This window comes from Euprymna scolopes, chromosome 5 (genome assembly GCF_053919585.1).
Source record: "Euprymna scolopes isolate OS-2025 chromosome 5, ASM5391958v1, whole genome shotgun sequence".
NCBI classification, from domain to species: domain Eukaryota; kingdom Metazoa; phylum Mollusca; class Cephalopoda; order Sepiida; family Sepiolidae; genus Euprymna; species Euprymna scolopes.
In genome coordinates, this window is record NC_136486.1 from 143,704,897 (window position 1) to 143,721,056 (window position 16,160).

Genomic DNA, 16,160 nt, shown 5'->3' on the forward strand with positions numbered 1-16,160 from the left:
TAAGGCGAAAGGAATTTACGTCTGATTACATCAGCAGTTCGAGCAAAAGAGATCGATATAGGTAAAGAACGAAAGTAGGAAGAAGAGACGCAACCTTTTGAATAAATCGAAAACTCCAGCAAGAGCAAATAACCGTTGCGTTATCGCTGAATGTTTGTGTGCATGTGCGCGCGACATACATATTCGCATATCAGCCTGAAAAGCGTATGCCTATAATATACCCCGCCAGATAACCGGAGGCTAAGGAGAAAATAGATTGCGACAAAAAAGGGTGTCAAAGAAGTAGAGTTTATGGCATGTCGAAACCGTGTACTAGTGTGGAAAGGTCACAAGACGACCGTTGTGAATTGTTGGATGAAGTTTAAGTTAGTAGCGCACGGTCGCAAAGAGTTTGCGAGGAAATGATTCCGTTTCGTTTAAGTACGTTATCGAAGTTGGGATTGAAATGTCGCAATTGACTGTTTATGCAGGAAAATAAAAAGTGAGTGAGTTAAATCATTGACCGCCCAGAATTAAGTTTTGTATTGTGCATTTTGCAGCTTAACTTATGTTAGCTGGGATAACTTCTGTCAGTGAGGTCGCCGTGAATTTCGGGAATTTACAATGTTTGATGAATGTCTCTGTGTGTTGCTTGCCACGTCTGTTGCTGGAAAAGGTTGTTATGTTGTAAGGCGTTGCTGAACTTGATTTTTTTTTACATTGATATGAAGTAAAAACACTGTGTTGTCGAGGTAGTGTGTTGTGCATTGGATAACACGAGTCCTCCATTATTTTTCCTCGTTTTAATTCCAAAATGATGTTTTAGATTTGTAGTTATTTCATAGTCAATTCAGATTTATTTGTCGCCAATCTGTTATATCGCAGAAATAAGAACGATAAAAATAGAAAATCTAGATAGCTGCCTTTGAAGTCGTCTAACAAAAACAAGAAGTATTTACAATAGTAAGTATTTGAGGTGTTAGTTTCCTTCCTTCTCTTTCGCGCACTTCCTTCCACTCTCTTGGTTTTTAATAAAACCATATCTTCACTTTTTATTTTTATTTTAACTTGAATTATCTGACGATATGGACGGATGATTTTTATCCTGTCTATTGAAACAATTTGCAATGAATTACGTTAATACACTTGAGATTGTAATAATAAAAAACTCATATTTAGCTCTACTAACATATCGAGCACTCATTATCCTTGTTTTTTACTTTTAATATATATATATATATATATATATATATATATCAGTACTTCTATAAAAATATTTGTGTATTGATATTCATATAAAAATCCTATTTTCTATTTATTAAAAAGAAATTAAAATTTTATATATATATATATATATATATATATATATATATATATATATATAGGTTTTGGAATTGTATTCATTTGCAAAAGATGTAGTTATTTTGCATATTCTTTGGAAAATTAATTTTAATCAATTCCCTATTAGTTTTTTTTATCATCTTTAGTTAATTATTTAGTGTAATTATATCCATGCAGATATTCTACATGATTTATACTTGCGTAATATTTGCGTAAAAAGGTTACCTCTGTCTTTTTTCTTTAAAACGACAAATTTTAATATTCTTTCTCCATAACTTCTTTTGATCTTCATTGTTGCATCGCATTTTTTGTCCCCCTCGTTGCCGCCGTAAAAAATTTATTTACAATTTCATTTGTCTTCCTTTTCCGCCTGATCGTGATTTGTCATCAGTTGAGTGAGCTAAATACAACGTTTTAGCGTATACAGAAAAAGAGACTAAAGCATTTCTTGAGAGTTTAGTATTACGATTATTGAAGTAAAAGAGTTTACATATAAGAGAGACTAATATAATCTGTATATATTTATGTATGCGTATATATATTTGTTTAAAAATTTGCTTACCAAACTCCTCTGTCAGTTTTTGGTCTACAGACATGAAACTTAAAATATAGGGTATTCAAACTCATGCAAAACTTTATACTTGGGTTTTAGCCGGGGAAAATCGGTGCAAAAGGATTCAAAGTGAAGAAATGGAATTTGCTAGATGACGGCCGAACGACGCCACTACGAATATGCATGCGTAACGTAATAGCTATTGGTGCATGTTTTAATTTTAGCCTTGCAGCAAACATGTCTTCATAGATCAGACATTAATGTCAAAAGAAAAAATAAATTATAAGCTAATCGTTTTGGTTTCGGTTCTCGGTGGTAGTGCGCGAGACATTTTTTAAAAACTTTAAAATTTATTACTATATATTAGGTCCAATATAATCGATATATCTTTAAAAGTGAAATTGTCTGTCTATGTGTGTATGCGTCTGTGTGTGTCCGTGTGTGTACATTTCCCTACCAAGCTACTCTATCAATTTTCGGTCCACAGACTCGAGATGTAACATAAGGGGTATTGAGATTGAGGAAACTGTTTTTAATCCGTTTCGGTTAGAAATTTGGCTGTAAACGGGTCATAGTTCAACGATTTGACATTTGAAAACTACCAAACCCCTCGGCCAATTTTGGGTCTAAACACTTGAAATTTTAGATGTAGGTTCCTTGGACATGGATTAAACTTTTTAATTTTATTTGAGCCCAAAACAATGAATCTTAAGGGAGCAAAATTGGGGTCAAAGTAAAAAAAAACATTTGCCCTCTGCGGTCTCTACCAAATTACTCAGCCAGTTTTTGGTCTAAACATTTAAAATTTTACATCAACTGTATTCAGACATAGGGCAAGCGTTTTAATCGGTTTTTGCCCGAAAAATTGTCTGCCAAGAGGTTAAAGTTCAAAAGATTTGACCTTTGCGGTCTCTAGCAAACTATTCAGCCAATTTTGAAAATTTACATAAAGGGTATTCAGACATGCAGCAAGATTTTAAATGAGTTTTTGGGCGAAAATTTGGCTGCCAAGAGGTAAAAGTTGAAAGAGTTGACCATTGCAGATGTACCAAACTTCTCCGCCAATTTTGGATCTAAATACTTGAAATTTTAGATGTAGTTTACCCTGGCCTGAGTTAAACTTTTTAATTTATATATACATATGCACATAAAGTTATGAACAATACATAAGACCCGAGCAAAGCCAGACTGAACTGCTAGTATAATAATAAATACAAAATCTGCACTGATGAAAATATCATATTTAAGCGTATTTTACATCGGGGCAATGCCGGGCGGCCTACTAATATATATATATATATATATATATATATATATATATATATATATATATATATATATATATATATATATATGTTTTAAAAAAAATAGAAAAACCGAATGAAATTATTAAAAATCAACGTTTCGTCCTTATTTCAGAGGACATCTTCAGGATAATTGAAATAAAAATGTAAGAAAAGAAAAAGTCATAGATCGTGCAAAAAAGACAGTTTTGGAATCCTACCCATGTCGCACACATATTTGTCCTTCCCGACATGGGTAGGATTCCAAAACTGTCTTTTTTGCACGATCTATGACTTTTTCTTTTCTTACATTTTTATTTCAATTATCCTGAAGATGTCCTCTGAAATAAGGACGAAACGTTGATTTTTAATAATTTCATTCGGTTTTTCTATTTTTCTTAAAACATAACGTAAACCACCGCTGGTATTTTTTCATTCCTTATACATATATACAGGGTGAACAGAAAGTCCTTGGGCCATTTTTAGTTTTAAAATTAAATATTGTTAAAATCACTTTTTCTCTTTTCGAATAAAGTAAGTATTTAGTCTAACTATTGATCTAATTATTTTCAACAAAAATATTAAAATAATTTTGTTTAAACTTTCAGAAAAATGAGCAAACGAGAGGCCATAATTCAGCTTCATTGCGCGGGAATGACAAACTCAGAGATTATTAAGCTCTTGAAAGTGGCTAAATCAACCGTGTACCATGTTGTGAACAGATTTAAGGAACTTGGTACATCTGAAGACCGTCCTAGGAGTGGAAGACCTCGCACTGCTCGAACAAAGAAAGTGATTAAAGCTGTCCGAGAGAGGGTAAGGAGGAACCCGAAGAGATCTGCAAGACAAATGGCTAAAAACATAAATGTGAGCGTAACCTCGATGAGAACCATCGTGAAAAACGATCTCCAGTTGTCCCCCTACAAGATGAGAAAGAGACAGTACCTCACACCTGCCCAAAAGCACAAGAGACTTGAAAGAGCAAAGCTTCTTCTTGGAGAACTGAAGGCTGGCACGGCAGAGCGAGAGATCGTTTTTTCTGATGAAAAACTCTTCACAATTGAAGCGACTGTTAACAATCAGAATGACAGAGTCTACGCAAAATCTTCAGCAGACATTGATGACTCCGTGAAAATAGTTTTCCGCCGACAAAAGCCGTCTTCCCTGATGGTGTGGGCTGCAGTCTCCAAATCTTGGAAGTCCACCTGATTTTCGTGGAGCAGGGGGTTAAGATCAACATAGATCGCTACATTAACGATATTTTGGTTCCAGCATTTGAAGAGATGAAGAAACACTTCAAAGATCAGCCTTTCACCTTCCAACAAGATGGAGCACCATCCCACGCCTCCAGAAAAACTCAGGACTGGTGCCAACGTCATTTTCCAAGATTCTGGAGTAAGGAGATGTGGCCTCCTGCATCGCCTGATTTGAATCCCATGGATTTTTCGGTGTGGTCTTTGTTGGAGGCAAAGGTTTGTTCTGTTGCTCATCCAAGTGTTGATGCTTTGAAGACATCTCTTCTGAGTGAATGGGCTAAAATACCCCAGGAAACGCTGCGTGCCTCGGTTGGTAACTTCAGACAGAGAATTGAACGTCTAATCGTAAAGAAGGGACATCACATTGAAAATGAATAATTTTAATTTATTCTTGGTTTCCTAACTTATAATTTTCATTCATGTTTAATTTATATTTTTGTAAGTTTCTATTAATAAACCACTTTTGAATTGGTCCAAGGACTTTCTGTTCACCCTGTATATATATATATATATATATATATATATATATATATATATATATATATATATATATATATATATATATAGTTAGATAAACAGAATTAGAATAAGAAAATCTTTTGTGTCCTGCGCTTTTATGCAAGGGCAATTATACAGACCCTAATTTACTTAACAAAACATTCTGTATCAAATAGTATTTATATTATGTAGTTACTTGTGCTGGAATAATTAATCAGAATCGGGAATCGAAAAAATCGGAAGTATTGGAGGTATTAAAATCGCAAAAAATTGTGTCTATTTTCCGACGCCAAAAATGATTCTTTAATTATATCTTTTATTTGCTTTTGTTTAAAATATCTCCCACTGCTGATCGTAATGATGAACTATAAAACATTTATTGATTTTAAACTATTAATACAACTAAAATTTTGTGGTAATTGTAAAATAACATAACAACTCTATAGTTAAATAATAAGTGATTTATAAAGAATCGGTTATGCTATCGGAATCAGGAATTGCGTACGGAATCAGGAAAAGTTATTGGAATCATCCCGTCACAAGTAGTTACTAACTTATCTCAATATGTGTTCAATGCCACAACTAAATTCAAGTAAATTTGTCTTAAAATACATTAAATGGATTTTAGATTATAAGTTTAATTTTACTAAATCTGAAAAACAATTTGAATTTAATTACTTTGATTAAGATTAGTCAAGTTTTGAAAGTAGAAGTGTGTGTAGACGGTTTTAACAACTAAATAATGAGCAATCAGTAATCTCATTGAAAACAGGAGATTAAATTCATTGGCACCCAAATATGAACACGTGGTACTATATAACATTATACGGGAAACTAATGCACAAAGTACATAAAAATAAAAAAGGCGATTAATTCCACGTGCATATACGAGGGGATCTTAAATACATTTCCAGACTGTTTTGTACAACGATTTGAAATTGTCGTACACTCTTGAAAACTTAGTATGTTATTGTTATACATCTTATGAGATGACTTACCAATTTTTATGATTTCAGCCTCAAATGGACAACTAGAGCAGGAATTGGAGTACACCCAACTAAAGCCCGATTGTCGCAGCTGATGAATTTCAAAAATATGATCTGGACGTGCGGACAATTTAAAGAACAATACGCAATAAAATTCTGTTTTAAACTTGGAAAAATCACACAGAAACGTATAGAATGTTTCAGGCTATTTTTGGACCATCTTGCATGCATCAGTTTTTCAGTAGCATAAGAGATTCAAGGAAGGCAGGGAGTCTGTGAGGGATGATGAGATGTGTGCGAGAAGTAAGGAAGTTAGAACACTAGATATGATTGGCCTAATAAATAATTTCATGGATAAGGACCGTCGTGTGTCTATAGCGACAATAAGTGCACAGTCTGATGTCAGTGTGTGCACTGTACACACAATTATTCGCGAGGAACTGAAGATGTGAGGGATTGGTGCGAAGTTTGTCCCAAGAGTGCTCAAAGAGGGCAAAAATAAACGTCATGACAGCAGGACAATGGTTGATCTGATCAATTCAGATCCCGTAGTTTTTGATGCGTTCGTGATCTGTGATGAAAGCTGGATCTACTGCTATGATCCAGAGATCAAGAGACAAAGTTCCCAGTTGAAGCATGCTGGCTCTTCCAGAACCAAGAAGGCCAAACAGAGCAAATCCGCTCAGAAATTTATTTATTTTTTTGACAGCATGGGTATGATTTACTAGTACTGGGTTCCCAATGTTGAGGTTTAAGGCAGTTCAGGAAGAGATACCGTCGGAAGAGGCCAGGACTCTTCAAATCGGGTCAGTGGCATTTCCAGCAGGACTATTCACCAGTCCACAAAGCCATCCTTGTCACAGAATATTTAACCAGATGGGCATCAAGACAGTCTCTCACCCTCCTTATACTCTAGACCGTGCCCCCTGTGACTTATTCCCTAAGCTTAAGGAAACCTTGGAGACTATCGGTATGAGACAATTGAGAAAATGAAAGAGGCTGTGACAAGAGTCATTGACAAAAGGGATTTTGATGGGGCTTTCCAGATTTTGTTGGAACTGGTCAAGTGCATTGTAACCGGAGGAGATTACTTCGAATGGGATCAGAGTTTCATGCATGTACTATCGATAAACGTGCGCATACGAAAAAAGTCCGGAAACTTATTGAAGGCACCTCGTGATAATAGACAAATTTTTATTAGTAGGACTATGGCAACAGCATATGCTTTTCATTGTTTTGACTCTCGAGTATATATTTGACACAGTTAGAAGCAGTTAATCAACCGAGAACCACATCACTCTATATAAAAGCATATAATATATTAACGGATACACACTCGAGAGTCAAAACAAGGGAAAAATATGTTGTTGTCCTAGCCCTAGTTATTAGACTAGTAAACAATTTAGCATATTTATGCGCAATATTATATTATATGGTCCCAAATCCAACAGAAAAGGTTGACATACCGTGAAAAACTTTCTTTTAGATTGATTATACAAAGATAAGTGATATTAAGATACAGTTGATTACCTCCATCTGTGCGTAATCTTTTTATTTAAAATGAACTTTGTCAAAGTGTTGCTTTGTCATATAGTTTGAAGCAAGGTGACATCGGCTCAGTAGTTAAGGATATAGATCGGCAACTTGAGTGTGCTAAGTTTGAATCATATTCGTTCCACAGAAACAGTTTGGCAACGTTCACGTGGCCTCCCTAGCCTGCAAGTATCCAATATCGTTCTAGAAAGAAGTTTAACTAGAAAGATATCTGGAGAAACTAATGCCAACCACAGAATCATCTCATTAATACGAAAGGAAATAAATATATTGAAAGCTAATCATTCTTGATTTGAAGCTTAACATTAACTTTAGATCTAAACTTTGTAATGAAGTCTACAATCCGTATGATTTGAATTTTTCGGACTACTATTTTCATCTTGTGGTATTTTTACGTTTCTACTGATATAACCTTCGATTTTGCTCAAGTGTATCGTTTCGAACTTTCTGTCGATCTCTGGAATCTGCACGATATTTCCAACGGGACCCTTTATTTAAGCAACGGGGTTGCAACTCTTGTTCCGTCAGCCATGACTGGGTAGAAGTCCTAAGCAATTCGCAACTGTATTTTAAGTGTCGCCTGCATTGAATAAGATCGTTGTGATTATAATGAAAACAGTTGTTCGAAAAATCTATACATTAATACTTTAGAGTATCTTTAACGTACGTACGTATTTGTGTCACGGTTTCCAGATTATAAATTATTCGATCGGGAGATCCTATTTATTAAAATAAAGGATTGAAGGTGATAACACACAACGAACATTGTATTAGTAGATAGATACGATAATGTAATTATTCGTAGTATATTATAACCTTTTATCCTCTTTTTTTAATAAATAAAATCTCTCAATCACTGAAGACACAATGTCAAAAAAAAAAAAAAATTAAATAAAAATGATATCGTCTTTGGACCGTAAGCGGAATAAAAATATAACTTCCTGGTCTTCTGGCTAGGATCCAAAAGTAGTATCTGTTATGTCTAGATATGGTATAATGATATCGTGGGGTTTCCATTCGAGCCGGGCGTCCATACAATGGATATATACCACAAACTATAACCAGATATATTCTGACACTACATTAAACAGGTTATTTAGATCAATACTTTTATCGCTTAAACAAAAGGGCTACAATAACGCTCACAGAATGCCCAGCAGTAATAATATTACGCATGACAGATGCCGCTGTGGAATTTTCACAGGTTCCGCTAGTCCAAGTAATACGAACTAGTAGCATCTGTGGAAATTCCACGGTTGTTCGAAATCTTTTTTAAACACATTATAAATACAATAAATAAAATATAAAATAAAACAAATGACTATGAGTTTAAAACAATTTTTAGCAAATCCAATTTTAATCTTTTAAAACAAAAAGAATTGATTTAAAAAATTGACATATTTTTCAATGAAATTTCAGCACACAGCATATTGTTTTGTTTTGTTTTTTCCTGAATAATTTTTTTAATATAAATTATTTAAGGAACAGATGGCAATTCATTAACTATTTTTTAAATTTAAAAACGAAACTATAATACAAAACTTCGTTTTCTCTCAACATGGCGTATTTATTATAAAATAAAATAGCAATATGAAATCGTAAACAGCCATGTTCTATTTTGAAAATTTTGGAGAGGAAATGGGTTTAATAAATTTGAACTGATAAAAAGCAACTATAGAGTGAGTTTATTCGTTTCTCATTAATTATTGTTTGTGATGATGAAGTTTTTTGTGACACTGGACGTATGGACAAGTAAATTACTATTTAGAAAACTAACCTTCATTTAAAAAATTCAGAAACGTAATATCAAATCCGCAAACCTAACAGAAATGCTCAGTAAGATATTAAACTATAACAGAATATGAAATCGGTAGACAAAGCAAACACTTTTCTCAAACGGCAAATTATGTTCGATTGAACTAAAACGCTTGGTAATTTATTACTTTCGTGAGAACATTTACTTTCTCTTTATCTTTTTGTGCAAACGGGGTTGCTACTCCCTCCCCTCGCTGAAAAAAAAATAGAAAGCAAAATGGAAAAGTGAAGAGTTTCCTCTAAAACTTGAAAGATAGTAAAGCGGCTCGTTTTATTTTTGTTTTATTTCTGACCTTTTTAGTCGCATTTCAAAAGGGGGAGGTAATTTTTAAACTTTAGTCTTTCAGTCGACACATACAGGTGCCGCTTTTCCCTAAGTAAAACCTTTTGATTTTCTTAATGTCTCTTTTGTTCGACCCTTATTTCTCTTCGTAATGTTTATGTAATCAACAAAACTAGGTTGGCAAAATATAGGAAAGAAGTACAGATGCGAACAAAACAAAAAAGTACACTTTATATTAAAGTTAAAAGTAAAAAGCAGTACAGCGTTTATTAAACGCTCTTTTCAAAGTACTTATGGCGTTATTTTCGTATTTGTTATATTTTAGCGGCAAAATCGTAAAAGAAAAATGACTATTTATAGCAACGAAAATGGAGGAAAAAAGATAAGTTCGAGAAAAACAAAATTTTAATTATTTTTTTTTGATTGCTACTGCCATTCTTAAGATGTGCCATTGAATGCATATTTAATGTTTTGTCCGTCGGTCAGTTTGTTTCTATTTACTTGTCTTCCCACGATATTCGTTTTTAATATAAGGAAGATTCAGCTTCGAAAAGTATCACTCTGAACTTTTGTAATGAAAAATGTCAAGCCATTAGCGATTGAGAGAAAATAAAAACTGCCTCCCTCAAGTAGAATTTCTTTTTCAATAATCAAGGTCAGAATAGATAAAGTGTAGCATCTGTCCCAAATGCATTAACACAGTATTTTTGACTGTTGGACACGCTCAATTTCAAAAAGCATTTTGTCTGATACACCTAAATTTGAATTAGTATTTTTAATGTATATTTGATTTAGTATTTTTGGGGTACACTTGAAATAGTAGTTTTTGGAGTACATTTGAAATAGTATTTTTTGGAGTACATTTGAAACAGTATTTTTTGGTGTACATTTGAAATATTATTTTTTTAGTATGCATTTGAAATAGTATTTTTAGCGTGCATTTGAAATAGTATTTTTTGTGTACATTTGAAATAGTATTTTTAGATGTGCGTTTAAAATTCTAGTTTTTTTGTTGTACATTTGAAATAGTTTTTTTAGCATACATTTGAAAAAGTATTTTTTAGTGTGCATTTGGAATTGTATTTTTGCGTGTACATTTGAAATAGCATTTATTGGTGTACATTTGAAACAATATTTTTTGGTGTGTTCATTTAAAATAGTATCTTTGAAATAGTATTTTTGGTGTGCATTTAAAATAGTATGTTTTGGTGTGCATTTGAAATAGTATTTATTTAATGTGCATTTGAAATAGTATTTTTAAGGCACATTTCAAATAGTACGTTTTGGGATACATTTAAAATAGTATTTTCGGTGTACATTGGAAATAGTATTTTTAGTGCACATTTAAAATAGTATTTATTTGGTATGCATTGGAATTTTATTTTTGGTGTACATTTAAAACAATATTTTTAGCTGTGCATTTTAAATCCTATTTTTTGTGTACATTTGAATTAATATTTTTTGGTTTACATTTGAAATAGTATTTTTGGTGTACATTTGAAATAGTATTTTTGGTGTACATTTGAAATAGTGCTTTTGTCTTACATTGGAAATAGTGTTTTTGTGTACATTTAAAATAGTTTTTTTTGTGTACATTTGAAATAGTTTTTTGTGTACATTTGAAATAGTATTTTTCGGAATAGTTCTTTGGGTTTTCACAATTTAGTGTACATTTTTCTTTAGTCTGTCACCATATAAATGTTAAGTTTTTCTTTAATCTATCACTTAAAGTGCCAATTTTGTCTAGCGCGTTTTCATTTCTAAATTGCAATTTTTTATGCTGTTTAAAACGCGCTGTTATTTTGTTATTGACATGCTTAATTTCAAAATATTATTTCGTCAGTCTGTCACGGTTTTTTAAATGAAGTTTCACATTCTTCCACGCATCTCTAAAAGGCATTGTTCGTATACTGATCGTTCTCAAGTATGAAATAGCATTTTGATCGCTAACCGCGCAAACAGAATGGACGGATCTTAAGAGCATCCATTCGTTTTTCCTTTATTTCTCTCTCAATTTCTGGCGACAAAATTTGAAGCAAAGAAAAATCAGCAAAAAATAAATAAATAAAATAAATAAATAAATAAATAAATAAATAATACCGTGAAAACAGTTTCATCGAGTGGGAAAAAACAACAAATTCTCCACATGACGATTGTTTTTAACTGTAATTATCTAACCGCCTCTCATTGTGTGGGTGCGGCTGGTCCAGCCCTTCCCTGAGGGTACATACCTAGACTTACCTTTGAACAAGCACATTATCACCCCCCCTCTCGGAGGGGCTGTTCGTTTTGTTTATCCTTTCTTTTCTCTCTATTATGTCCCTGTGGTTTTCCCCGGTATTCCAACCCAAACACGAATCTAATGTGCGAACTATCCACAGAAAGAATGGACGTTTAAACTGATGTTTACGTTTCCATGGTTATCGCGCGGCGGAGAGCAATTATTAATAGTTGGTTTTTTATATTTTCTCATGTAAGTTTGTTTGTCTTCTTTATTCAAAGTCTTTTTTGTCATAAATGAAACCTCAAAAGAGCGGCAATGAACAAAAAAAACGGACTTAAAGATAAAGCATATGTCAATATGATGCGGAAACATTAGAAATCTTGTGGTTTTACATAATTTTAAAAGCATAAGGTAGGATACACATTCGGGTTTTTGTCTGATATCCCACACTTTTCCTTAGTGTCTGGAACAGTGTTTTCCTCTGCTGAACTCTTCTAATAATAATAATAATGTACCAAGGAACCCCTATATAAGAAAATACTCTATAATTTTATTTATTTTTTCTTAATAATGTAAGCAACATATTTTCGTTTTTATACTCGGTTTAACAGACTTAGGTGTTGCTGAAATCAGTCTGCACTTGTTGAGCAAGTTAAGTTATTGTTTTTACTTTATCAAATGCACTCTATAAATATATTATATGTGGCTATTATACTTACAATACTTATGTTATTGTTTCAAAATATCGTTACGATAACCCAAGGATTTCACAAAATATTTCCTTACGTGTCTAAGTTAGTTTTCTAGTTTTCTTTTTTTGTTTAAGTTTTTTTTTACTTACTTTCATCCCAAACAAGGCATATCGCAACTTGGACGTAAAAGGGCTACTAACTAATTGGGAGCGTGCACAGGAAAGATTAACAAGATATTGGTTTACGCTGTTGGATGTTGGAAGAGAATCATAATGTCTAGCTGTTCGAGAGAGGAAGCTATTAAAGTAGGAAGCTTTCTGGCATTTAAGGACCTCATCAGTAAAGGAGTGTGGATAAAAACAAACTGAAAAATGCATTTGCACATATGCACAAAAGCATAATAATATTAGCTCATTTATCCGTATATCTTGGGTAATCTGGAAATGGTTAAAAAAATAAAACTTAAATATGTTTGCAAAAACAAATAAAAAACGTAAATATGCTTGAAAAAAAAAACAAACTTAAATATATTTGCAAAAAAAATGTTTAAAATTAAAATATAACAAAAACATTTATTTTTATTTCAAGGGTGCCATTATATACATTTTGTGCTTCCATAACTGGGTGGACAGACAGTAACGCCACCTATAGTTAAACAGAGGAAACAGGCTCTTTCTATTTCTTCCAGATTACCATATCTTGTAAGAACCCCAGGTTTCTGCGGAATCCTAATTATGAAATCCTGGTCTACATTTCTTGACGGGGAGAATTTAACTTTGATGATTTTGAGCTGGTTTCCTATATACAGACTCGTAATACTTGAAAATGATTACCTACCTGAGTATATGCTAACTTATATACGGTAGGTAAATCAATCGATGCTTGCTAAGTATGGTTATCCGCAGAATTGCAATATTTAGCAAGTTAGTCACCAGTATAGGGGGAGTATAAAAGTGAATAATCGTTTACTTTCGAAGTGATTCGGCCCGAATCACCGCAGACGACATAGTTCATCTCGAAGTTGATTTAAGAAATCAAAACACCGAAATGGAAAATGAAACGAAATATTATTTTGATATTTTAAAAGTAATTTATTTATTTTCGTGCTTCTGCATTCAATTTTAATTGTATTCTCAAGTTAAATTCCATTTTTATTGTATTCTCAAGTTAAATTCAATTTTAATTGTATTCTTAAGTTAAATTCAATTTTAATTGTATTCTCAAGTTAAATTCAATTTTAATTGTATTCTCAAGTTAAATTCAATTTTAATTGTATTCTCAAGTTAAATTCAATTTTAATTGTATTCTCAAGTTAAATTAAATTTTAATTGTATTCTCAAGTTAAATTCAATTTTAATTGTATTCTCAAGTTAAATTCAATTTTAATTGTATTCTCAAGCTAAATTAAATTTTAATTGTATTCTCAAGCTAAATTCAAGTTTTACGAAATATTAAAAAAGGGTTATTTATTTTTTGTGCTTATGCCTTCAAGTTACCATGCTATTGGTTTTAATAGAATTTTTCAAGTTAAATTCAAGTTTTACATTATCATTTTTATTAAATTGTTAGGTAAAAGTGCAGAAAACTTACAAAAAAACTCTCTCGATGTTCAGAATTGACCTCTAAATAATAACGCAAAATGTTACGCTGCATGTTTATTCCCAATAAATTCATGTCAATTAAAAGTTAATGTGTTGTGGTATTTTATTTACTATTATAGTGTTTTATTTATGATTTTATTTATTTCATTTCATTTGTCAGTATATGTGGTGGTTACCTTTCGAATTTTATTAAGGTTTGCATTGAAAGAATGAAATAATTAAAACTAAATCGAGGTCCTGGATAAGACCTTAAACTATATCCAATCGTGAGGCCCCAGCTTGCGGGTTTTGGGGAGTGTGGAGCCACTCTTTAATTACCATTGCTCCCAGGTCAACTCTGACCCGGAGTGGTAGTACCTGTTAGGGTCCCAACTATGGGTTAAATAGAAACCGACTTGAAAACAGCAAATATAATCTATTAAAAAATTTTTCTTCAAAATCTTTGGATTCGGCATTAAATAACCTGAAAAGGTTGATATGCCATATAAAACAAAAACAACCAACCAAAACTAAATCGAAGAAAAATGAAAATACTGACAGAAATTCAGTGCATACATATTATTACATTAATGCTATTGGGTTTATTTAGAAAAAAGCCTAAAAAGTATTTTCATTGTTTTTTTTTTCGCATTTCTGTGGATTTCTGTCAGCATTTTGTCATAAATTTTATTGTGTTTTTTGTTCGATTTTCAAGGCTCGAATACACTTTTAAATAATTGTGTGATTATTTCAGGAAGAATAAAACACTGTCGTTTTATACTGTTATTTCGTTTCATTTTTCAACTTCGGTTCTGAATTTTCGGGCTTCAATCAACCTCCTTTTCTTCAATTAACTTTGAAATGAACTATTTTTCGAGAAAGGAAATAAGTTATTAGTCAATTTTATCCCGAAGGAAAATTCCAAGCTAGTCCCAAAAATGTCTGAAACAGTTAACGATTGGAAAACCACCTTCCTTTCAACTTTTTCAAAATAACTTTTTAGAAGCAAATTTCGCTTTTAAATCATAAACTTAGCCAATAAACTAACTCGTTGAATGTATAGTATCGTCTGGCCTTTTTACTTCTTTCTTTCACGGTTTTAAAAATTCAATTTCCGGTACTGATCTGGGATTCTCCGTTGATACTTCAAGCACTGAAATGACGGGGATACCTATTCTTTACAATTACCAATCAATAAAAAAGAAATGAATAAGAAAAACTAAAGACACACTTCTAAAAATAGCGAAATGAAATGGCAGTTTTTCCCCGTCTTTAAAACTGTTCTGTTCACGAAACAAATAACTATTCATTACGCATATACTTTTCGGGTTATTTCCCTTAAATGTCCTGCACGCAAATTTCTTCATATTATATGTGCCTTCGTTCGTCATTATATTATCCTCAAGGGCAGTGCATGATACAGCCTTCCTTCGGGGAAGGAAGGCTGTATCATGCACGTTTATCCAACTTGATACCATCCTCTCAGGCATTCATCTTCCTTTAAAAGAACAGTATAGTATCAGTTCTGTTGTCCTTATGCATTTATGAATTACCCTCTGCTATGCGAGGGGAGGGTAAAGGCTAGCGTGGGAGTTAGTTAGGGTTAACGCTAGTATAGTAATAAAACTTTGCTAAGTGGAGGACATTAAACATAACAAAGATAAGATGCTGTTTTTATTATAATTTTAGTAAAGTGTTCAGTTTTCTATGTAAATGTAAGGTAACTCGAACCTCGTTAAATTGCTCCCATTACTATTCTTGCTTTTAAAACATATTATTGTGATTAACTTTCAGATTCTAAAAAAGAATGATTGTTACATAGTTAGGTGCATATACATAACGGGTGTCTTGTATACGCGTATATATATATATATATATATATATATATATATATATATATATATATATTCTGTATGAATAAAATGATTGCAACAAATTTTACATGTCAGTGGCAGGTCAAATCTTATAGACGTATTACTTGTGTTGTGTTGTTGACACGAAACAATGACCTGGACGTATTGACAATATGTTCCCAGAGAGGGAGAGACACTTACTTGTAAAAACGAATGCTCATACATGACGACGAGAGGGAGACGAGTTCTTTGATGAATGACGA